The 5,570-nt window shown below is 52.0% G+C and overlaps 1 long non-coding RNA gene across 1 annotated transcript; it reads left to right on the top strand.

The window, feature by feature from the left end:
- The first annotated feature begins 327 nt into the window (after positions 1–327).
- On the top strand, positions 328–5,118 carry LOC138745317 (uncharacterized). Its single transcript, XR_011346165.1, has 3 exons — positions 328–783; positions 1,439–1,516; positions 4,655–5,118. It is a non-coding gene; the product is annotated as an uncharacterized lncRNA (long non-coding RNA).
- The last annotated feature ends 452 nt before the right edge of the window (positions 5,119–5,570 follow it).

Here is a 5,570-nt window from a genome sequence, read left to right on the forward strand (position 1 = left end):
CCTCCACCCGCCACGCCCCCCCCCGTGGTTACAAGATCCCTTCAACCCCACACCCCCCCAACTGGGATAGGATTCTTTCCCCAGTGGACCTGGATCAAGGTGCTAGAAAGTGTTTCTGCTGCGGTGGTCCCAGCAGAGTTGAGCGGTGAAGAGTGGGGCTCTCTCCGCACCACCTGCTCCCTCAGGCAACGAGGTCTCGCTTGCATCATGGAAGATCATGGTGTTGCTGAGCTTCTGGGAATGTGGAGGGCTTCTGCTAAACCCGTGGTAGGGTTCAGAGTGGTTCATCTCCACGGGACGTGCTGAAGGTCAAGGATGACCCGATCCTCTCATGGAGGGAGGGTTGTAAATAAGGTGAACGGCTGCGGAACTGGCCTCAGTCTGAGGAGAGTGATCAAAGAGGGACCTGGGGTGGCAATATTTCTACTGAGAGGCTGGAAAGAACCACCAGAGGATCAATTCTGACATTTTGGAGACCCTTGGAAGGGAGGTAGAGGGAGGGGTAGAGACTAACTCGGACAACAAGGCTGGGCTGGGATAAATGACCTGTTGTGTACCCTCTGGGTGTGTAAATGCTGCTGCTTCTGCCCCAGAGGACATGGCAATAAGGCCACAACAGAGGTGGCCACACCGTGTCATGGACCCAACGTCCCCAAGGTGGTGTCCTGCACAGATGTTAAAATCATCGACAATGGATCTTTCGGTGTGGTGTACCAGGCAAGGCTGGTGGACTCCGGAGAGCTGATTGCCATCAAGAAGATCTTGCAAGACAAGAGATTCAAGGTGAGGGGGAGGAGCAGTTGTGTGGAAATGAAAAACCCTGATATTTAAATTTAGGGTCTACAGCACGTTCACAGGCCCTTGCGACACATGAGCCCGTTTCACACAATTACACCCAATTGACAAACAACACCCCAAACACATTTTTGAAGGGGGGTGGAAAGAGGAGCATCTGACAGAGACCAAAGCAGCCATGGGGTTTGGAAACAGAGAAAGTCACACAAACCCACAACAGCAGCCCCCCTCCCCACACACAACCCCCCACCCCACACACACACACACACTCACACACACACACACACACACACACACACACACACACACACACACACACACACACACACACACACACACACACACACTCACCTGGCAAATATCAAAGATTTTCTGCAAATTCATTGTTTAGTAGAAGCTGGGAAAACAATCATAAAAACTGAAATGATACTTCATTGAACCCCCTGACGAGTCCCCACTCCAGCGACACGAAAAGTCCCCCCCACTGACTCTCGAAAAGTCCCCCACTTCGGCCTCCCTTGGAGTTCCCCACCTCTGACCTCTTGACAAATCTCCTCCCCGCCTCCTCCCTCAACTTGGACAAGTTGCCCCTCAGGGCCCCGACCCATCGCCCAGCCTTGCTGATGTTCTTCTCTCGCCATAGAACCGCAAACTGCAGATCGTGCGAAAGTTGGATCACACCATCATTGTCCCTCTTCTCAACTTCTCCTCTGTAGTCAAGGTAAGATCCACCTGCACCCACCCCACCCTCACTCTGATGCATATCATTTGCTGCTACCTTCCCCATTCCTTCAATCGATCTGTCTCGCTGCAGCCTCTCTTTTGCCTCCATCCTGCCCCTCTGACCAGTGCTGACTCTTTGACGTTGGCTGCCCTGCTCCTCACCCATTAACTCATGACCTCTTGCCATTTCAACTCCAGACAGCAGCAGCCAAGACCACAAGACAAGGTCGCCAAATTCGGCCACTCAGCCCCTCCAGTCTGTTTCCCCAATTCATTTCACGAATGTACTTTCCCCCATAACTCACTTTTGGCACCTTTTGGTGCGCCTCCAAATCAACGCCTGCTCTGAATCGTCCCAACAACTCAGCCTCCACATGTTCGACCCCAGCCAACACCCGGCTGCAAACATTTCTCATCTCGAAACGTCAATGGTTTTTCTCCCCCGGTGAATCCTTGCCTCACGAGGGAGGGCGGTCAGAGCTGCACATTTTGTGCAGTCTCACCAGAAGCCGAATGATGGGGCAGCGGACGGGTCCACTACGGCCTGTTGACGCTCTGCTCGCTGAGCCGTTGGATTCATGCCATGTTGTGTTGAGCAGTGGGGGCATCAGGCCTACAGAGAGCAGGAGGGGCTGGCACTCCTGTTGGGAGAGGCACGGGGTTTTGGAGGGTAAATCCAGCTGACATGTTTGTATTGTGTCCAAGAGGAAGAGCAGGTTTATTTGAATCTGGGTCTGGACTATGTTCCCAAGACGGTTCACTGCATGGTCCAGCACTTCAACAAGGCCAAGCAGCCCATTCCCATGATCTACATCAAGGTGGTTGTGGGTCTGGGTGGTCAAGTTGTCCACTGGGGCAAGCTTGGATGGTGGGGTTGGAGGATATGAAGGAGTTTACTGGCTGAGTCTCGCTGGGGACTGGATATCGATGAAGGGTGCATGAGGGTCTCAATGGGTATTGGTGAGGAGAGAAAGGGTAGTGAGGGGAGAGGGGTGGAGAGGATGATGAGGATGGATGTTGATTGGCAGGGAGGGGCCCTTCACCCACCTCCCCTTACCCTCAGGATATAGACCCGGCCAGTGTGGAGGCAGAGTGGGTCATGTTATATCGTTGTGTTGCCAGATGTTCATGTACCAGCTGTAGCAGAGCATGGCCTACTTCCATCCTCAGGGGGTTTTCCATTGAGACATCAAGCCCCAGAAGATGCTGGTAGATCCCGAGATGGCCTTCTTATTGCTCCTTTATTTCGGCAGGTAGATCCAGCCATGTCTGTCCGTTCACCACCTCAACGCGGTCCTGATCCCTCTCCACAACACGGCCTTGTCCCCTCCCCACCAGCTCTCACCCCTCCCCCACCAGCTCTCTCCCCTCCTTCCTCTCCCAACTTGCCCCATCCACAGCTTAATAACTTATTCTAAATAAGATTGTGGGGGCCTTAGATGGAATGAACAGCCAGAAACCTTTCCTAAAGTGTCAGGTGCAAATCTCAGAGAGCATCCGCTTCAGGTGAGGGGAGATTTTTTTTATGCAGAGAGTTGTGAGAGCTTTGAATGCGTCACCAGAGAAAGTGGTAGCGGTTGGTAGAATAGGTACATATAAAAGTCTCTAAGACGAGCATGTGGATGTAAGGGAACAGAATTTTTACATGATAGAGGAATTTGGGGATATGGCGAGAAGGCAGGGTAGGTCGAGTTTGGTCATAAATTAGATCAGCCATGATCGTATTGAATGGCGGAGCAGGCTCGATAGGCCATTTTTGTCCTATTCCTGTTCCCACTTCCTATGTTCCTATGGGTGTGGTACAGGTAAAGGTTGTGGAGAACATTTACAAAGGTCAGTACAGCCTTTATGGGCCAAAGGGCCTGTACTGGGCAGCAATGCTTGATGTTCTAATGGATGCGGAAGCTCTGGGAAGGGGTAAGGGAGGGACTCGCCAGGAAGTCTGCAGATTCTGGGGCCGAGGGCAATGCCCAAACATGCTGGGGAAACTCATGGATAGTTTTGTGAGGAGCAGGTCCTGCTTCACGAGTCAAATTGAGTTTTTAGAGGAGGTGTCAAAGGAGATAGATGAAGGTCAAGGTCTGTATGTGCTGCACGAGGATTTTAGTAAGGTGCTTGACAAGATCCCCACGGAGGCCTCATTCAGAATGTCGGGAGGCATGGGATCCATGGAGCCTTGGCTGTGTGGATTCAGAATTGGCTTGTCTGCAGAAAACAGAGGGTAGTAGTAGATGAAACAATGACTAGTGGCTCTCCAAAGGGATCTGCTCTGGGACCCCTGCTCTTTGTGATTTTTATGAATGATGATGGGAGTGGAAGGGTGGGTACGTCAGGGGATGACACAGAGGTAGAGATGTTGTAGACAGTGTAGAAGGTTGTCATAGGTCATCCAGTTTGCAGAGAAGTGACAGATGGAGTTCAATCCTGTAAATCAGATGTACTTAAATAAGCAACTGGTCCAGGTTTATTTCCAGAGTAATTTTCAAGAGCACGAATAACAGTTATTCCAAAGAAGGTTGGAGCCCCATTAAAAGTAGCTTCATATAGACCAATATCTTCATTGAATGCGGATTACAAGAATGTGTGGGCAGAGCACTTGGTTAATGGCAGGATTATGAACAGTGTGCAGGACAGAGAAATATTTAGATCCTGCTCCATATATCACTCAAGGTTGCTGTGCAAATTGAGAGGGAGTTTAAGATGGTGTATTGTGTGCTGGCCTTCAGGAGTCAGGGGATTGAGTTCAAAAACCGAGAGGTATCGTTGCAGATGTATAAAATTCTCGTCAGACCACACTTGGAATATTGTGTGCATTCCTGGGGCGAGAATACCAGAGGACGTCTAATTAAGGTGAGCTGAGGGAAATTTAGGCAAGACGTGAGGGGTACATTTTATTCACACAGAATGTAGTGGGTGGCTGGAATGCATTGTCGGGGTAGTAGCGGAGGCTTGTCAAAAAAAGGCATGAAAAGGATTTTAATATGGACAGGAATTCAAGAAAAATGGAGAGTACTGGTGTGAGGGAGGGGAGGGTTCAGGGGTAGGGGGGATGATGGGGGAAGTGTTGGGACCCTCCAAAGTTATTGAGTTCAGGCCTCAGAGACAGTATCTCTATCACTCGTATTTCTCTTCCCAGGAGAAGGAGCGATCTCAGAGACAAGACACGAGTCCAGAAGAACCTCGCATCCCAGCTGAACAGAGGACGGACAACATCATGATGGCCTGAACCCCTCCCCGTCGTATCCCTCTGGCCCTGCCAACCCCATTCCCTGCCTCTTCCATGTCCCTTCACCCACTTCCCCTCTTCTCCTCTACCCCTCCTCCATCCCAACCCCCTCCCGCTCATCTTCCCCTTCCCCTGCCCTCACACCTATGCCCTAACCCCAGCCCTCCACTCTTCACCTCCCTCTTCCCCTCCGCCCTTCCCTTCCCCTTTCCCCCTCCCCTTCCCCTCCCCCATCCCCTCCCCTAACCCTCCCCCTTCCCCTCCCTTTCTCCTCCTCCCCTTCCCCTCCCCCTTCCCTTTCCCCTTCCTACCCCTAACCTAGGGGAAGGAGGGGGAGGGGAAGGGGGTAGGAGAAAGGGGGTAGTGGAAGGGAGTAAGGGTAGGGGTTGTGGTAAGGGGTAGGGTAGGGGGTAGTGGTAGGGGGTGCGGGGATGGGGAAGGGGTAGGAGGTAGGGTTAGGGGAAGTGGGTAGGTTGTAAGGGATAGGGTAGGGATAGTGGTAGGGGGTGCGGGTATGGGGAAGGGGTAGGGTTAGGGGAAGGGGGTAGGTTGTAAGGGATAGGGTAGGGGGTAGTTGTAGGGGGTGTGGGTATGGGGAAGGTGTAGGAGGTATGGTTAGGGGAAGGGGATAGTTGTAGGGGGTGCGGGTATGGGGAAGGGGTAGGAGGTAGGGTTAGGGGAAGGAGGTAGGTTGTAAGGGATAGGGATAGGGTTTAGTTTATGGTTGGGGAAGTTGGGTAGAGTTAGGGTTAGTGTTAGGAGACATGGGGTAGGGCTATATCTTGGTTTATGGTTAGGTCTATAGTTCGGGGAAGTGGGCTTGTGT

This window comes from Narcine bancroftii, chromosome 11 (assembly GCF_036971445.1).
Source record: "Narcine bancroftii isolate sNarBan1 chromosome 11, sNarBan1.hap1, whole genome shotgun sequence".
Classification (NCBI taxonomy): domain Eukaryota; kingdom Metazoa; phylum Chordata; class Chondrichthyes; order Torpediniformes; family Narcinidae; genus Narcine; species Narcine bancroftii.